This window comes from Danio aesculapii, chromosome 1 (assembly GCF_903798145.1).
Source record: "Danio aesculapii chromosome 1, fDanAes4.1, whole genome shotgun sequence".
Lineage (NCBI taxonomy): Eukaryota > Metazoa > Chordata > Actinopteri > Cypriniformes > Danionidae > Danio > Danio aesculapii.
The window spans coordinates 51,205,091-51,225,563 of NC_079435.1; the positions used below are offsets into that span (position 1 = coordinate 51,205,091).

The 20,473-nt window shown below is 34.5% G+C and overlaps 2 long non-coding RNA genes and 1 pseudogene across 2 annotated transcripts; 1 reads left to right on the plus strand and 2 right to left on the minus strand.

Annotated features, from left to right (window-relative positions):
• Window positions 1-2,546: 2,546 nt before the first annotated feature.
• LOC130219075 (uncharacterized) lies at window positions 2,547-3,754 on the plus strand. The gene is made up of 3 exons (XR_008836030.1): window positions 2,547-2,592; window positions 3,174-3,323; window positions 3,715-3,754. It is a non-coding gene; the product is annotated as an uncharacterized LOC130219075 (long non-coding RNA).
• Window positions 3,755-4,583: 829 nt separating this feature from the next.
• On the minus strand, window positions 4,584-15,282 carry LOC130221308 (tripartite motif-containing protein 2-like; annotated as a pseudogene).
• An 81-nt stretch (window positions 15,283-15,363) lies between these two features.
• LOC130219131 (uncharacterized) lies at window positions 15,364-18,640 on the minus strand. Its single transcript, XR_008836037.1, has 3 exons — window positions 18,580-18,640; window positions 16,530-16,690; window positions 15,364-15,443 (listed from the first exon to the last, which is right to left on the minus strand). It is a non-coding gene; the product is annotated as an uncharacterized LOC130219131 (long non-coding RNA).
• Between the last annotated feature and the right edge of the window lie 1,833 nt (window positions 18,641-20,473).

A 20,473-nucleotide genomic window follows, 5' to 3' on the forward strand; every position in this document is an offset into this window, starting at 1 on the left:
AACATATTATGCTATTTTACCTTATTAAAGGTCCCATTAAATTAAAATAACTTTTGTAGATGTTAGAGTCAGTAGTCTTAGTTTTAAGGATATCTATAATCGAGTGTGCTCCAAAACAGTGACAAAATTGATGTTTAGAAGAAATAAAACTGATATAAACATGTAAAACTTGTAGTTTGTCTCTTCTGCCTAAATGGATCAACGGTTTTATTTGTCACCTCATACTTCAGTTTCTCATCAAATCGTGACCAATCAAATGCTCTCTAGTATCTGATATGCCCCGCCCCCTTTAATTGATGCGCTTTAGCTAAATCACTCTCACTGGCAGAGCGGTGATTAAAAAACACTATTGGCTGTTTTTTTTAAAGGGAGGACATACATGTCCCACTCTCTCTTCATGGTTTGGTTAAGATTATGTAAAACATTGAATAAAACAATTTACATTTCAATGCACTTTGCGGGATTTTTAAGTTACTTTACCTTTTACTGGATTTCCAATAAAAACAAATAAATCTCAGGCTGAATGAAACGTAAACTCATGTCTGTACAGTTGAGCTCAAACAAAACTTTCAGCTGTGCTGCTTTCTGATTGCAAGAAAAGCATACATAAAAATAAAGTTTCAGCACTCCTCAACACAGAGACTCTGAGTTAGATTTTTTCTCACTGCTTTTGAGTGTGAGTGAGATTAGTACAATTAAGCTGGATCTACAGTAAGTTTCATGCTTATCATACCATTCCGGCCTAGATCTTGTCACCTCGCTGACTAAGCCTATCTGTTTTTGTGAAAGCTCTTGTCTGAAATTTTGGTCTTATAAATTATGATGAATTATCCTGCTAATGATTCCAGTAAATCAGCTGACAGAACCAAAAAAAGTTTTTAGTTGTCTCATTTGTTTAAAGTTAATTTAATACCCACTTGGAAATTCACAGGACCACAGAGGTACCATCAGTTATCAAGTTATCAGTTATCAAGAGAAACCAAAACTGTAAGTGTAGCCCTGAAATTCAATCAATTGGTTACTGGATAAATGAGGTGTTGTTTTTAGAAACTGAGCACAATCAAAACCACACACAGGCATGTAGAACTTACTGATAAAACTGTAAACTATAACAGAAATAATAAAATAATATATAACAGTAAAATGTAAATTGTAATATGCAATTCAGAGCTATCATAGGGCAGTGTTACACATTGACCATGTTTTTCAAATTTAGGATATTACAAACAAGATTCAAGTAAAATGTTTAAATGCTATGATGATGGACAAAATGCAGCATAACAAAATGTACCACAAGTCTCTTAATTGTGGTTTAGTTTATGTTATTACTGTCATCACACTGCTGCTGGTTCAGTTATCAATATAAAATTAAAAAATACTGCTGATTGCATGTCTTTAAAATGTGTAATTAAGAATGTAAACATTTACATATGAAATGAAAAAAGTAGATTAAATTACTAATGAAAAGGGTTTTGTTTTAAATATATTATTTTTTTATCTTAACGTTGACATCGAAAAACATCTGTACTTTTCATGATTATGCTGTTCAAAAATGTGAGTAAAATCTCTTAAAGCATTCATCGGCCGAGTCCACAGTGTCATAGAGGCACAGAGCAGCTATCTCTAAGGTGTTTAAAGTGGGAGGAGAGGAAACATTGAGAAAAAACAACCACAGAAGGTCACAGACCTTTAACATATAATATGGCTCTTTAATAGGATTCAGCTAACCAATATTTTATCATATCTCTTTCAAAAGGACAAGGACATTGCAGGGATGTGGTTATTTTATGGTGTAAAAAACTATTTTTTTGGTCCTCCTCTCCTCCTCCTCCTCCTCCCTCCTCCTCCTCAAGGTAATCAATGATTTCCCTGTTGAAACAGAACTTAGCGTTATATCATCTTGAAAATGTTATCAATAACCAAATTATTAAAAATAGAAAATCAATGAAAATGTAAATTATTTTCTTTTTTCAACAGTGTTAGAAAGCGCCTGGAGGACCTTGAACTGGAGGTTAGTGTTGTGTAGCAAACTAGTCCAAAAAGGAAATGCATGCTTATAATCAATAATCAATTTTGGATCAAATAATTGGTCAGGGGGAGAGGTGGAGATGTTTCTGGCAGAATCACTCTACATCTGAAACATTTTGAGGTTTTTGTCAAATGGTTTATGCTTACAAGTTAGCTTCAAGTTTCTTCTATGTTTTATTTATTTTTTGCATCAAAATAAAAGTTCAGAGCTGTCCTTGCGACAGAATCTTGCCAATGTGGACGTGTGAAAAGGTATCACCCCAGTGACAGCTTTTGAACCTTTATTACTGAGAGTGTATAATGTAAATCTGAGTTATTCTTACAAAATGCTCCAACCCCCCATTTAACCTTCCTTTCTAGTGAGGATGGGCAAAACCTTTTGAATATGGTAACCAACTTCAAGCCTGAGCGTTCAGAGGTCGACACTGTGAGAATTCTTCTGCATGGACCACAAGGTGCTGGAAAATCAAGCTTCTTCAACTCTGTGAATAGTGTTTTGCAGAGACGCATCACTACTAAGCCCTGGCGAACGCTTTAGAAGTTGAGCGAAGCTTCACTTTACAGGTAAAAAGTTGAAAACCTCAGTTTAAATGTAAATTGATTTTATAGTAGGGCGACACGGTGGCTCAGTGGTTAGCACTGTCACCTCACAGCAAGAAGGTCACTGGTTCGAGTCCCGGCTGGGTCAGTTGGCATTTCTGTGTGGAGTTTGCATGTTCTCCTGTGCTTGCGTGGGTTTCCTCTGGGTGCACCGGTTTCCCCCACTAGTCCAAAGACATGTGGTACAGGTGAATTGAATAAACTAAATTGGCCTTGGTGTATGTGTGCATGAGTATTTCCCAGTGCTGGGTTGCAGCTGAAAAGGTATCCGCTGTGTAAAACATGTTGGATAAGTTGGCAGTTCATTCCACTGTGGCACCACCTGATAAATAAAGGGACTAAGCCAAATGAAAATGAATGAACGAATAAAATATAGTTGTATTATATGAAAACCATGTTAGTAAAATGATACATATAATTTCCATAACAAATATTGATAGTAATTATTAACAAAAATTATTTTAAATACTTTAATTATGATTGTCCTACAGAACAAACAAAGCTTTAAAGCAAACCCTCACACATTTTTGTGTTTTATTTCCCAGAGCAAAACATACAAAGTGAGGAAGGATGGACCTGACTCTTACTTTCCTTTCACGTTTACTGACATCGCTGGTATTCATGATCAAGTTAACGGAATACAGAGTGATGACATCGTCAAATTATTAAACGGCCATATCAGCGATGGTTATTTTGTAAGTGATTAATCAAAAAGTCTTACATGTTTGCATTACAGTTTATATATACAGCAATAGTGTATATTTATATATATATAATATATATATATAATGTCAGAAACATCAGTCATGCATGTTTTATAGACAGCTTAGGACGTTGGGGAATTACAGTTTTACAGTTAAAGTTATTGAATCTGAGGAATTTGGCATGTCAGTGATAGAGAGCATGGAGAATTTTTACATCTAATGTGCTGTAATCACTGAATCTGTGTTTTAGACTCTGAGAAATGTTAGACCTTAAGCATTATGCAACATTAGTTGGAGGATCTGTTCTTATTTTTGTTATTGCAGCACATTCGATTAGTTTATGAAGTGCCTGTTTGTGTTTTGTTTGTTTTTTTTTCTTTAGTTTAACCCAGTAAGATCCATTACAGAAGACGACAACAAGTAAAAGAAACCCTGTGTTGAAAGACAGGATTCACTGTCTGGTGGCTGTTCTTCCTGCTAACACAATTTCTTTATTTGATGAAAAAATAATGAGGCAAATGAGAGACGTTCGAAGGAAAGCTAAGGACCTGGGTGAGTCATACATGGTAGAATGTCTCTGTATGTTCATTTAAATACCATATTTGGTGCACAGTAAACAGCTTTCCAAAAGTGACACATGCACAACTATTGCAAAGCAGTGAATTGGCAATGTCATGGTGGCTACCCCATAATGAGAACTAATTGTAAACAGTTCATGTGATTTAACTCCACAATGGAAAATATATAATCAGTTTTTATTGTACCGCAGGCATTCCTCAAGTCATTATAATGACCAAAGTGGATGAAGTATGTCCACTAGTTAAAAACAATCTTCAGAAGATCACAAGCAAGAAAATTAAGGAGAAGGTTTGTGTTTCTTGAGTATTTCATTTCCTTTGCTGTTTTACTGTTTTGCATTTATCTCTCAGTTATTTTCTGTTCTGTTGTATATAATCTCTGTGTCATTATTTTTGTGCCTGTTTTTCAGATCTAGACTCTTTCTGTTGGCTTCTGTTTACTATGCCCTTTAGTATATTTTTTGTTGTTAATTTCATAATCAGAGCCTAAATTATCTATAACCTTCTTAAGGTAAATCTAAAAGACATTCAAGGTGATTAAACATTTTATTTGTGTATTTATAAAAAAGTGAATTCCAAAAGAGCTTGATGTCTTATTATATGGAATTGTTAAATGTATGTTATATTTCCTTGGCTGTATCTGTAAATCACCAGTTTACTCTTTAATATTGCACTAGGGAGCAACCATTTTAGTGGTGTCCAAAGCCATAGTGGACATTCTAAAGTGCATTCGGTCAATCTTACGATGCACAGCAACAAGGAGTGTAGCTACAACCAATCTACACTCAACACCCATAATGCACTGATAGTTCTGATTTAGATCAGAAAGGTGAATGCGCATATTGAGACACATGGATATCGATTGTTCACAAGAGTCGTTCACAACGGAGATTCATTCACAAACGAATCGCTCCCTTCAGAAGTAAATGCAGGAGAGAGGGTATAATTTCTGTATAAGAATTTTATTTTGAAAACATTCTATCCTTAAATGTATTATTACAATTCTAATAATCAGTATAAATGTAGCTATATCTGTAATATATTGCTTTAGATTTTTATTGATTTACTAATTTTTTTAGTAATTTACAAATATAGCAATGATTTTTATATTATTCATATAAATTCTAATAATCAGAAAAGTGTATTTCCATCTGTTGTTATTGACATTTTTACAACAATGCTTATTATTATTATTATTATTATTATTATTATTATTATGTTATTATTATCATCATCAACACTACATTAATAATAATACTGACATTATTTATTCTATATTTTTTAAATATTCCAATAATTATTTTATATAATTGATAAGTATTGTCATTAAAAAATTATTATCCAATGATTTTTATATTTTAAATAACTTTTTATTTTTATTATTTATGTAGCTTTTAGTATACATTTTTTAGTATTAGTAAACTTTTCAGTATAGTCACTTTTTTATTATTTATTATACATTTTATATGATATATTTGTGTTTTATATTTTATAACAATAATTATGATGATGCTATATTTTTTCATTTAGTGCTGCATATTAATATTAAAATTCTAAGGTTTACATAAAACATTTGTTGTCTTACAATATAAACCTAGGTTAATATTACCTTACCTTAACAGAGTGGTTATGAAAGTCTGTGATGATGATTTCATTATTGTTGTTCACTGCAGCAAAGTGTGGGCCTGCACATGAAGGTTACATTCACACAGAACCAGAGAATTAACAAAGTGCACGACTGTTTTAATTCGTACTTTACACACTGTTTACATCAGCATAATACATCAAGTACATGTCTAGATTTGGACCTGCAAACTGTCTGTCTCCGTTTCCCCTGCTGCCAAATTTAGTGATGAGTTTCCGCTGGGCTGGAAGATGAAAACCGTGCAGGCCTTGTTGTCCACAACAATAACATGACCGTTCTGATCTACAGAAACCCCCTTCGGCCCCATCAGCCTTCCTGAGCCCAGCTTAGCCTAAAGGTCATTTCCAAAGACAAGAAGCAGTTGGTACAAAGCATACTCTGAAATGTGCGACTCCATACTCATTATATAAAGTTGAAGACAAAGTCATTTGCCCTCCTGTGAAGTTTGTATTCTTTCTCCAATATTTCTAAGTGCTGTTTAATGGAGAGATTTAAAAAATAAAATAGTTTTAATAACTAATTTCTAATAACTTATTTTTTTTGTCTTCACCATAAAGACAGTACATAATATTTTATGTACATATAACATTTTTACAACACAATGTTGTCCAAAGTGCTGAACACAATCAATACTAATTAACAGTATTATAAGTCCTTAATAATAAGTGAATAATTATTATTAATTAAGTATTAATAAGTCATTAATAAGTCCTACATCACATACATAACAGAATCAGAAAGAGCTTTAGAATCAGAAAGAGCTTTATTGCCAGGTATGTTCACACATACGAGGAATTTGTTTTCGTGACAGAGCTTCTACAGTGCAACAGGATTACAGAGACAGGATAAAAAACAGATAATAAATATATTTAAAAAAAAAAAAATAGAAGTAAGTAGTGAGTGCAAATATACAGATTGACAAGTGTATGTACATGTTTATTACTATATACAACGTTATATGTGCAGCTGTTATGTGCAAATTGGCATGTAAGTGTGTTGTTAAATAAGTGTATGTGTGTATAAAAGTGTATAGCAAGTAGTGATGTTGGTTTCGCAATTATTATCATCAAGTGTTCATGAGATGGATTGCCTGAGGGTAGAAACTGTTTCTGTGTCGGGCTGTTCTGGTGCGCAGTGCTCTGTAGCGTCGACCAGAAGGTAAAAGTTCAAAGAGGCAGTGTGCTGGGTGTGAGGGGTCCAGTGTGATTTGGCAGCCCTTCTGCTCGCTCTGGATAAGTACAGTTCTTGGGGAGTAGGAAGGGTTGTACCAGTGATTCGCTCAGCAGTCCGAACTATTCGATGTAGTTATCAATACTAAAATACTAAAAATACTAAAAAATTTTGTATACTAAAAAATACTAGAAATCAATCAATACTATCAATCAATCAATACTAAAAAATTTTGGACTAATTGCAATGTATTCAGGGCATTTTGACTAATACTCGCATAACAATTAAAACATAAGCTAAACCCCTCAACATTAAAAAAGCTCAAATTCTAAAGAACAAAGATGCAGTTTCAGAAGCTTTTTAAAAACAGATCGAGTTGGAGCGTTTCTAATATGGGTGGAAGCTTGTTCCAGAGTTTGGGGCGATAACAGCAAAAGCCCGATCACCACTTCGCTTACACTGGGACCTTGTACAATAAACTGATCAGAAGACCTTAGAGACCTACCAAGATTATATATATGTAAAAGATCTGATAAGTAAGGTGGTGCCAGACATTTAAAATCAATCCTAACAGGCAGCCAGCCCAAAGAGGAAAGATGTGCTTATACTTGCTAGTCCCTGTCAGAACTCTCGCAGCCGCATTTTGGACTAATTGCAATCTATTCAGGGCATTTTGACTAATACCCACAAACAAAGAGTTGCAATAGTCAAGTCTTCTCAAAATAAAAGAATGGATCACCTTCTCAATGTCATTAAAAGAGAGAAATGACTTCACTTTGCCGTAAATGGAAAAAACTGGATTTAACAACTGAATTTACTTGTTTGTTAAATTTCAGATCACTATCAAAAGAAACCCTAGGTTTCTAACAACAGGTTTTTGATAAGTTGATAGCTTACCAAAACTTAATAAATCCAGAGGGGCAGGATCCCCAAACCAGACCAACTCAGTTTTTTCCTCATTGAAATGTTTAAAATTTGACGACAGCCAGGTCTTAACCTCGATTAGACATTTCTAAGGGAGTCAAGGATATTTTTATCATTATTTTTAAGAGGGACATAAATCTGTGTCATCAGCATAAAAATAGTTTTTTGCAAGTTATATTACTAGTGTTCAGCTTAAAGTGCAATTTGAAGCTTAACTAGGTTAACTAGTCAAGTTAGCTTAATTACAGTTAAAGTCAGAATTATTAGCCCCCCTCTTTCTTTTAAAATATTTCCCATGATGTTTAACAGAGCAAGGAAATTTTCACAGTAGTCTGATAATGTTGTTTCCTCTTGAGAAAGTCTTATTTGTTTTATTTCGGCTAGAATAAAAGCAGTTTTAATTTTTTAAAAGCCATTTTAAGGTCAAAATTATTAGCCGCTTTAAGCAAAAATTTTTTCGATAGTCTACAGAACAAACCATCGGTATACAATAACTTGCCTAATTACCCTAACCTGCCTAGTTAACCTAATTAACCTAGTTAAGTCTTAAAAAAATATCTAGTCAAATATTATTTACTGTCATCATGGCAAAGATAAAATAAATCAGTTATTAGATGAGTTATTAAAACTAATATGTTTAGAAATGTGGTGAACAAATCTTCTCTCTGTTAAACAGAAACTGGGGAAAAATAAACAGGTGGGCTAAAAATTCAGGGGGGCTAATAATTCTGACTTCAACTGTAGGCAAGTCATTTGACAGTGGTTTGTTCTGTTGTCCAAAAATATATTTATATTAATAACAGAAGGGGGCTAATAATATTGACCTTAGCAGTAAAAAAAAAATCAATTAAAATATTTTTGCTTTTTCCAGTCAGACTAAAATAAAAGACTCCAAAAGACCATGTAAAAAAAGTCCTTCCTCAAAAAAAAGTGAAATAAAGAATAAATAATTACTACACATTAAAGGCAAAAATTTCACAGGAGGGCTAATAATTTTGTCTTCAATTGTATATAACTAAAACGAACAAAGTTCAATCAAACAGTGAAACTATATTGTTCATAATTAATTCCTTTAATTAATTCCTTTAATTAATGGTTACTAACACCATATTAAAAAAGGACAAAAACACACTTGACTAAAAAACAAGTCAAAAATCATCAAGAGTCAGAAAACTAAAGTTGATTTCAGTAGACAAGAAGCAGGCCTTTTCTGCCAGTCAGTGAAGTATTTTTGCAAAGCATGCAGTGAAATGTGCTTGTCCACACTATCTAAATATAGCTGACCTTGTATTTGCCTTCGCTGGAGAAGATGCTAACCCACTTATTGTCATAGTCAGCGATAATGATGTCCCCGTTGGGATGTACAGCTACTCCAGTGGGCCGCTGTAGTTGACCCGGTGAACGGCCGCGCACCCCGAACCGGCTCTGAAACTCACCCGTGTTCGAAAATATCTGGAAAAGCAGAGAAATGAGAAGTCAGTTATCAGATTCTGCTCTACAACACACGGCTCCTACTAAGGGTGTATTAGTGCATTAGAAACAACTTGCATAAGTGGTAATTCTGTAATTTGATGCAAAAATGATATAACAAAAACATTAATACATGTTTTTTTAAAAACCGAAAAAAAAACTTTAAGGATTTAAGATGCTGGTGACCATTAAATGCGTCATAACAGTTTTTGAAAAGATCGTCAGTACCTTCTCACAAGGTACATATTAGTACCTGAAGGGTCACAATGGTATATTTTGTTGCTAATACGCACCTGGGATGTACCATTCTGGCCTAGAGACAGCTCCTGTACCTTTATTTCTGAGAATGTACATTTCCACATTTGAAGTTAGGAACATATGGATGCTAGCAGAGTTTTCTTACCTGCACACACTGATTGTTACTGTCAGCAATTAAGATTCTTCCCTCTGAACAAGCTGCGACTCCTTGAAGGTTAGTGAACTCTCCTTTATTCCTCCCTTTTGTTCCTATCAAAACAACACAATCATTTCAACAATAGTAAAATCATTTCTATTCTTCCTCATGATTTGTAATTTTCTAATGCTGATGATACATAGGGAAACTCTTGAGAAATGTTGCAGAGCAATGCTGTGTGGTTACTAAAATATTATATCTGTAACCCATAGTCCTAATTAGTTACTCTGTGTCTCACCTGGTTGCAATTTAAGGCAAAATTTCCCAAAGCTGCAAAGAACATTCCTAAAAAGTTGCCCTTTGTATCATCAACATAATTCTTGCTGTTTTATTTGTGAAATTGCCTTTCTCCCAGTTCTGTTAATGGTTATGTAGTATAGCACACCGGTCAAAGTTGTGTTTTAAGGTGCTATATAAATGAATGGGCACAGGGAGTTTTAATTTTGAACAAGCGTGCTCTGGCGCTTCCTGTGAACTGTCATGCCATTATAAACTGGCCACGTTTAAGATCTAGTTTGTTGCATAGTTGAGATACAATATAAACCAAGAAGAAGCACAAATTATATTCAATTGCTCTGCACCATCTTGCATCTTTAAAATCTCGAAATTTGTTTTACCCCTGTATTGTCAATGGAGTTTCAGCACTCGCCTGCTGCTCCTGGCCCTGTTTTACACTTAAACAACTAAATAAATGTACACGTCTATTTAACTGACAATATTGTGTAAAATTGCATTATCGATGCTGTAAAATGATCTTATGAAACTGAAAATAGTCACTTCAACCTTTGGGTGACAGAAAAACACTTGCTTTCCTTTTGTCTTTCTTTTCTTTTTGTATTCCTTTAAAACCTGTTTTAACACACTTTAATCTGTTTTAATCATTTTTATTCTTTGTTCTTTTATTCTTATATTTGTTTCTTTTACTCTTGATTATGTAAAGCACTTTGCAATAGCATTGTGTATGAAATGTGCTTTCACCTTATTCTCGTGTATGAGCAGGCGCAGCATTATACATTATATATTTTACATTTTATGAATGAGTAATTTTCATAATAAATTTGAGTAAATGGTGATTTATTTGCATAATTATAAAAGCACATTCCACTAATAATATTAAAATCTTCATCTATCACTCAAAAAAACTAGTCATTTTCACATGATTCATTCAAGTGGTGTGTTAAAAAAATAAATATGAGTAAATGGTGGTGGATTTGCTTAAATTATAAAAGCACATTCCGCTAATAATATTAAAATCTTAAATTTAGTAATTTTCACATGATTCATTAGTGGTTTTTGCAAAAAAAAAATCAAGTCTTGAAATTTGCTTAAAAATAATAGTGCAATAGTGTTACTACTATTTTTTTTTAGTAAATAGCACATGCGATTTTTTACAGTGCATCTTTTTGGCTGAGACTTCCGGTCTCATTCCTTCCATTCATTTTTAGACTTTAAAAACAGCTCGTTTTGCTGCTTGATGTTGCAAACTGATATTTTTGATTATATTATCCTACTTTGTCAGTATAGTCATGCACATTTTCTGTTGTTTATTATTCTTAGTCATTTCTCCCATAGGCAACTGACTCGAAGTTCTAAAAAAAAAAAATTCGCAAAAACAAGCGGATTTTTGCATTGAAGAATAAGGTCAATATAAATAAACCCTCCTTGCCTTGCTCTCATTCATTAATACTCCTTCGGCTTAGTCGCTTTATTAATCTGGGGTCGCCACAGCAGAATGAACCGCCAGCCATTCCGGCATATGTTTTATGCAGTGGATGCCCTTCCAGCTGCAACCCAGTACTGGGAAACACCCATACACTCTCGCATTCCCACACACTCATACACTTCGACCAAATTAGTTCATTCAATTCACCTAAAGCAGCATGTCTTTGGACTGTGGGGGAAACCGGAGCACCCGGAGGAAACCCACACCAACATGGGGAGAACATACAAACTCCATATAGAAATGCCAACTGGCCCAGCTGGGATTGAATCAGCAACCTTCTTGCTATGAGGTGATAGTACTAACCACTAAGCCACCATGCCGCCCCCTGAAATTGGTTACTACAGTGGGTATTAGTGTTTACCACAAAAAAACATTCCTCTCCTCCTCCTTGTACCTATTCTAAAAATGAGGTCGTCCTCGATGGGGTTCACCCTTTTTTTGGGCGTGCTGAACAAGCTTCCTCCTCGTCTGACGCCCTTCTGCCGACTGCGGCTCCCTGGAGATTTGGCACTCCTCTTCCTCGCTCCTCCATCACTGGAGCCAGTGGACGCCGCGTTGGCTGCGGTGGTGGTCGTGGGAGAATCGTCAGGAGAACTGCTCACCTTCAGCTGAAACGGGCTTCCTTTAATATGCTGATCGTAAAGTCTCAGCGCCAGACTGAAGTTGCCTTCTTTCTTCACCGTGTATTGAAATTCATACGTTCCGTTTTTCAGGTCCACGATTTCTCCGTCTGCGATGCTTCCGTCCGGTGTGTAAACTTCTGCTGAGATGATAGCGTTTCCCGTCTTGCACAATCCTCCTGCTTTGTCTCTTGTGGTTATGATGACGGATGCCGGCTGACCCACGATGCATTGCTCCAGACCATCTCCGGATGCCTCGGTTTGGCTGGCCACGGCGTTGGTGGTGACAATGGTGCCCAGGTTGTGAATGGACTTGCGCACCTTCGATCTCCATCATGAGGTCGAGCTGGTCGTTCTCCTCGGGCTGGAGAGGAAGGCCCTGGCTGGACAGGTCACCGAGCCGCTCTCCTGCCTCTTTATGGGCCTGCAGGACAGAGGCTTTGCTTCCTCCGTCCAGAGCTTCGCTGGTCAGGCTGCAGTTGTAGTTGATGGCAGATTCTTCCTGGAGGAGAGTGTCTAACTGAGCCTGCAGGACCTGTGGGATACAGCAGAAAAATCAAGGGTTGTTTAAGATGTCCAGCGAATTAAAGAGATAGTTCACCCAAAAAAAAGATTCATTACTCATCCTTCATTGTTTCAAACCAGTTTGAGTTTCTTTTTCTGTTGAAGTCAAAACAAGATATTTTTTAAATTAATGAAAACCTGTAACCACTGACTTCCATAGTACTCATTTTTGCTACTATGGATGTCAATGGTTACTAATGGTTTCCAACATTCTTCAAAATATCTTCTTTTTTGTTCAATAAATGAAAAAATAAAAAGTTTTAACTGGTTTAGAACAAGTGGAGGATGAGTAATCAATTAAAAACTAATAACTAAAAGACTCAAGTTTTATTTTGGGTCAAACTATCGTTTACTGTAGCTAATTTATTAAACATGCAATGTCTTTAACAATAAGATTTTCATTCAGAATTATGCTTTCAATTGATTAACATTTACATTGAATAATTCAATTTCATAAAAGATCAAATGAATGCAGCATTGGAAAGGATATTATTATCATCCTTACCTAAATCTAGAAAAAAAATTGTATTATTAAAATAAAATGAACACTTACAAAATTAAAAACATTAACACTCTAAGAATGTTTTGCCAAAATTCTTTGCCTAAATTTTATTCTTGATAATCTTTTATTCTTTGACCCTTACGTTTTTTTTTTTTTTTTGAATGAAAACATTTGGACAAGAGGATCATCCCAGCAATTACAATCGAGTTAAAGAGTTAACGGAGAATAAAATAAAAATGGAAGAACTTTAATTATGCTAGTAAATCGACCACAATCTTGCATTTCTTATTTGATTTGGTTTCAGATGACATATTCAAATAACAAAACCATATAAAACAAAAAGGTTTAATACAATTCTATCTATCTATCTATCCATCCATCCATCCATCCATCCATCCATCCATCCATCCATCCATCCATCCATCCATCCATCCAATGAAATTACTAAACCTTCTTAACAAGAGAAAGAATAACAATGTTAAGATAATTGTTCTTTCAAAGGTAGTGTATACTAAATATAAAACAATACTATTTATCCAGTACAATAAAGCATACATGTTTAAACTAATAACAATAAATAATAATATTTAAAAATAATACACAAATTATTTTATTATTATTTAAATGATTAAAAGTAACATTGCTAGAACTTTGAAAAAAGAAAATAAAAAATTAATTAATTCATTCATTTTCCTTTGACTTAATCCCTTTATTAATCAGGGGTCACCACAGCGGAATGAACCGCCAACTTATCCAGCATATATTTTACACAGCGAATGCCCTTTCCAGCTGCAACCCCAGTACTGGGAAACACCCATACACACTCATTCCCACACATGCACTACAGCCAATTTAGCTTATTCAATTCACCTATAGTGCATGTCTTTGGACTGTGGGGGAAACCGGAGCACCCGGAGGGAAACCCACGACAACACGGGGAGAACATGCAAACTCTACACAGAAATGCCAACTGACTCAGCCAGGACTCAAACCAGCAACCCTCTTGCTGTGAGGCGACAGTGCTAAATACTGAGCCACCATGCCGCCCAAAATGAAAATTAAAAACTAATTAAAAATTCTGACATAAACTGTAAGTTCAATGATTAGACACTAATGTAAACACTAAACTCTAATACAGCAGTTGTGAGTACATTACTTTTGCTTGAGTCCGTACGTGACCTCCAGCTCCATCAGCAGGGACGCTCTTCCTGGTGTCGAGGGTTTTGTGCAGTTCGCTGAAGGATGAGTGATGTCCCTCCTCGATGGAGGCTCCGCTGAGAGTTCAACTGGCAGCAGGATCTCATCTCCTATACCGAACAGCTTCTCTGATCTGTGGGAGCCTGCCAGTCACAGAAACATTTCCAGTAACCACACTTCATATCTTTAATCAACCGTTACTGAGGCAAATCAATAGTAAATCACTAACCAATCAGCTAATGAAGCTAGCAATTAGAAGATGGGTTTTAGTTTTTCTTATTGCAGACCCTTATTTAGAGACGAAAGACTGCTCTGAGTGGAATAACGGATATATACAGTTGAAGTCAGAATTATTAGCCCCCCTTTGAATTTTTTTTTCATTTTTAAATATTTCCCAAATTATGTTTAATAGAGCAGGGAAATTTTCACAGTATGTCTGATAATATTTTTTCTTCTGGAGAAAGTCTTATTTGTTTTATTTCAGCTAGAAGAAAAGCAGTTTTTAATTTTTTTAAACATCATTTAAGGTCAAAATTATTATCCCCTTTAAGCTATATTGTTTTTCGATAGTCTACAGAAACAAACCATCATTATACCATAACTTGCCTAATTACCCTAACCTGCCTAGTTAACCTAATTAAGCCTATTGAATGTCACTTTAAAGCTGTATAGAAGTGTCTTGAAAAATATCTAGTCAAATATTATTTTCTGTCATCATGGCAAAGATAACATAAATCAGTATTAGAAATGAGTTAGTAAAACTATTATGTTCAGAAATGTGTTGAACAAATCTTATCAGAGTTAAACAGAAAATGGGGAAAAAATAAACAGGTGGCTAAAATTCTGGCCTTAACTCTACTACAGTTGAAGAATTATCAGCCCCCTTGTATATATATATATATATATATATATATATATATTGTTTTCCCTCAAATTCTGTTTAATGGAAAGAGGATTCTAAACATGGTACAATCTGTATTACAATGGAAATTATTGGCAAAAGGTTGTATATATTCAGTGCGTGTCTTCTTATTTGTGTAATTATGTAAATCTGTGTAACTTAAGTGTTTATTTCACTGTACTGAGAGTAAGATGATGGGCATGGTGGGCCAACCTGTTCTTGGCTGAATCCACTTGTCCTGCAGTGCCGCTAGTTGTTGATCCACAGCTTTCTCCAGTGATCGGTGGGATGTTCAGCGTGTTCTCCGTTCATACAGTCTTCACAGACTGCGTTCTCACACACCAAACAGTACAGCGCAGACACCTGAACACAACACATGAAGACTTTTAAAACCACTCGAAATGTACTGAAACATATCAATGCAATTATTATTTTACTTGTTGAATTTTCCACTAAATTTACAGTTGAAGTCAGAATTATTAGCCCCCCTGTTTATATTTCCCCCAATTTCTGTTTAATGGAGAGAAGATTTGTTCAACACATTTCTAAACATAATAGTTTAATAACTCATTTCTAATAACTGATTTATTTTATCTTGCCATGATTGGGGTTGACGACAATCGTGAACTGAAGAGAGATAATATCGTTGATAATTTCAAAGACAGTTTGTTTATTACTAATGTAACATATAAAAGCAAAACACCAGTAGGCCATTTGTATTGGGTACACCTTGCAGTATTGACAATGAGTCGTCTGCAAATGTCTTATTGGATGGTCTCATGCATTCGTGTTTCCTGTATTGCTAGCACTCTGACCCGAAATTTTGGAGTTTCCTCCTCACTCTTTTTTTTTTTGTGGAGGACGAATTACAATTTGTAAATTTTTTGGTCAGCCAGGGGATAAAATGAACTAAGGCAACATGATCGCTCTCCTAATTGTCCACTGCTAAAAGTTTTATAAAATAGGACGTGACCGCTGCTGTACATAAACATACATTATGGAGTCCAGAAATCTGGAGTGTTTAGCTTCTTTTGAACCCATTTTCATGTAATTGCAGCTTAAATAAGGCGGCCACATATTTATAATTTAATTTTGATGAGTAAAACAATCGCTTTAAGACTTAATCCCAAGAGATAACTTGAGAATCAGCAGACATAAATTGATATATTTCACATTTCCACCCAAACTGCAAATGTAAAAAAGTTTTATGCAAATACTTTTACCAGGAAAAACATCCTAAATGTTCTGTTACTTATAAAAATAAGTTGCTGCATCTTTCAATATGATATTAATAGATAAACCAGCTGGGATCAGGGAACACTTGTTGTTCTGGAACAGAAAGCTTATGCTCGTGGGGAATTCACCGCCTGTGAGATATACTTCACCCATCTGTGCAATCATATTGTGTGTGTGTGTGTTTATGTGTGCACTAAAAAAAGAAAATCTCACTTTTCCTTTGTGTTGAGAGCAAATGAGTGCAGTTCCCTTGCCAGGCAGAGCCTCTAGTACAGTACACTCCTCACTGCTGCTGTCAGGAGAAGCCTGCGGCGCCTCCATGCGGGTGGACGGAGGAACTGCACCCACAATACAAGGATGCAGAAAGCACAGACCTGAAAGATGACAGGAGGAATAGCTTTAGGACATCCTGAAGGGAGTGGTAATGTGCATGGATAGTCGTTTCTCCAAAGAAATAACAACATTTAAAAGATATGAATTAATTAAACTGTGCCTTTTGAGGTCATATGTATTGATTGCAATATATAAACATTCATTTTTTTGGTTTTCAGAATTCTGTTTACATCTAACAATTCGTTCATTCATTCATTCATTTTCTTTTTGGCTTAGTCCCTTTATTAGTCAGGGATCGCCACAGCGGAATGAACCGCCAACTTATCCAGTATATGTTTTACGTAGCGGATGCCCTTCCAGCTGCAACCCATCACTGGGAAACATCCATACACACTCATTTACACACATACACTACGGACAATTTAGCTTACCCAATTCACCTGTACCGCATGTCTTTGGACTTGTGGGGGAAACCAGAGCACCCGGAGGAAACCCACGCAAATGTGGGGAGAGCATGCAAACTCCACACAGAAGTGCCAGCAGACCCAGCCAAGGCTTGAACCAGCGACCTTCTTGCTGTGAGGCAAATGCGCTACCCAATGCGCCACCCCGCATTTCCCATCTAACAATTCAGATTTTGCCATTCTGATTTAGATTGTTCTCAGATTTACAATTCAGAGTTTATATTTTGCAATTCTCTTTTTTGACACAGAGCATAAAAATAAACAGTTAACTCCAATTATTTTTTTATATCACATTTCAGATTTTTCTTCTCTAAATTGTATTTAAATCTTGTAGTTTTGAACTTTCTTCTGCCACGGAATACAAAAAATTAAATAATAAAAAAGATACTTGCATATTTTAATCTCACAATTCTGAGTTTTTTCTTCTTTTCTTCTGAGTTTACACCTTACAATTCTCACATTTTGTCAAAAGATATAAATATATAAATATAAGATTGCAATACTATTTTAATATTACAGATCTAACTTTTATCTCAGAATTGTGAGTTCTATATCTTGGAACTCTTCTGCCACAGACTATAAAAATTCAATTTCTGACTTTTTCCTCAAAATTATGAGTTCAGATCTTGCAATTCTACATTTAAATATTCAGCTTATATTTTTTAGTGTATAAAAACAAAAATATAACTACCATCATTTATTAAACATATTATGTGAAAAAGGTCAGAATTCTATCTTGCCATCCTGAGTTATATATTGCATTTATTATTCTGTGGCAGAAGCACACTTTAACAGACAGTGACGATGATACATTATTTGTGTGTAAAGTAGTTTGTCAACCTAATTTCTCACAATCTAAACTTTAACTCAGAAATAGGCCTTTATATTTCACAACTGTACTTTTATCTCTTTTTTAAATCCATATTTCAGAGTTACCTTTCATATTTTTTAGTCTGGAGTGAAACAGGCTTCCATAGTGAAGCCTATATCAGACAAAAAAAAGTGTAGAAACAGTAAAACTAAACTTCATTTCTAAAAAATAACACCAAATTCCATCTTATTAGATTTAGTTGGCTGTAAAGCAATACATGCATAACATTAATATCAGCAAAGTCAAAGAAAAATGTTGCTAATGCTAAGTAAACCACACTGAAATGAACTAAACTGAACTTCAACTCTGAAAACTGACACAGTTTCAATCTACTAGAACTTCTATGTGAAGCTGCTTTGACACAATCTACATTGTAAAAGCGCTATAGAAATAAAGATGAATTGAAATGAATTGAACACGCCACCACGCACGCACACGCGCACGCACACGCACACGCGCACACACACGCACACACACACCACAAATATGCTGCATGAAAGATGGAGAAAATGCCAACAAAGTTAGTGGAAATGAGTTGAAGTGTTTAACATGCATATAACGGACGGAGAAATTCACAGAAGGAAGTAATTCTTACCCTAAGAGATGAATTTCAGGCGATGTGCATGAAAGTCTGTGTATGCTTTTAGATAATTCACGATTTTAAGGTAAGAAAGTGTATTTGATCCACTGGAGACCCAAAATGAGCACAGGTTGCAGGGGGGAATCGCAGTGTCCCCTCATTTGACACTGGATCCTATAAAGAAATAGAAAGATCAGAGATATAAACACTGCAAAAATACACAAAATACAGACTCCTGTACGTACAACAACAGTTAATTGTTAATTATTTTTTAATTATATTACAGATTTTTTTCTTTAAATTGTGTTTAAATCTTGCAATTTAGAATTTTCTGGCACAGAATAAAAAAATGTACATAAAAACAAGACATTTGCTTTTTTATATCACAATTCAGATTTTTTTCTTCTAAATTCTTACATTTTGTCAAAGGATATAAAAATAAAAGATAATTGGATTTTACTTAAAATATTCATATTAGTATTAATATTTTAATATATTCAATATTTTAATATTAGAGATCTAACTTTGTTTAAGTAGAAAAAATAAATACCGGAAATTCATAAGTTAGTTAAAAATATAATGAAAATTTTGTTAAAATTTGGTAGTTTGTAATTTGTTTGCAAAACTCTGCATGGATATAAATGTATTATCTTTCTATTTCTAAAGATGTTCGGTCACTAAAATATTATTTTAATAAATATATCTGTTTAAAAATCAGTTTTGTTCAAATGCACAAAATATATTACTATATTCACTGAGAAACGGATAAAAATATAAATTTTCAAAATGGGGTGTACTCAATTATGAAATGTCTATAAAAATATTGCCTAGTGTACTTTCTTAATATGATAATTATTATTCATTTTTTATGTTTTAGGGGCATGTTTTTGAGATTGAAAATAACAGGTATTTCAAAAAATTCTTAGCTTAAAACATCCTCCTCATTATAAACAATGCTTTTTTTAAATCTAGCTGAAATGGCTCAATTGGAAATTGTGACATCACAAGATATATTTGCATATTCACTGCCTCCCGAGCAAAACTTCAATGAATAGAAATGCAATCATTGCACATCAGCTCCGGCCATAAGCATTCAGTAGTTTAATTGACTGACGTTGCCTATAGTGAGTAAATAGTGAATAAAAACTTAGTGAGTAAAAACTTGTGAATAATTTAAGTAATGTTTTGGTCTGTGAATTACAGATAAAATGTGTTAAAGCAAAAAAGCTAAATATTAAGAGGCTGTTGGTATTGTAATGACTGATACTATGCAATAACATCAGCCAATCAAAACAGTGGGCAGTTACTGACAAGTCTTAAAGGACCGCCCCATTTAAAACAAGTTGTTTTAGAAAAAAAAGACTAAAATGAGGGCTGAATATAATAATTTCTGTGCACATTTTTACAAACACTATCATTAATGTTATAAGCGAACATCAATAAAAATGTTTTTAAAATTACATGACCCCTTTAAATGTACTAAAACACTGCTGTTCCCCACATGAACCCAATGAATAATTTACAGAAAGTGATAATGGTTTGACCCAGAGAAAGAACAAACACACAAGTCCTTTTCTGAGATTCACCATGACTGCTGAAATTGATTACTGAGGGGAAAACCCACCATGACACATGCTTTTGACCCTTAAACAGTTTCCATTCATGGCCGCCCACTCTAATAACAGACAGTGGATTTGGGATGAAATAAATGAATCTTGCGCAATGATTAAGGCACTCGCTTAGACTAATTGAAAACAAAAATGATTAAACCACCTGAAAAAAAATGATTTTATAGAATGTACAAGCATTGGATTATAGCTGGTTCAGTCAGTAATAGGGCCATAAAAAATCTGCAGACTTGTTTGCTATTACTGGAGAGAATTTAGTAAATAATGATAATAATAATAAT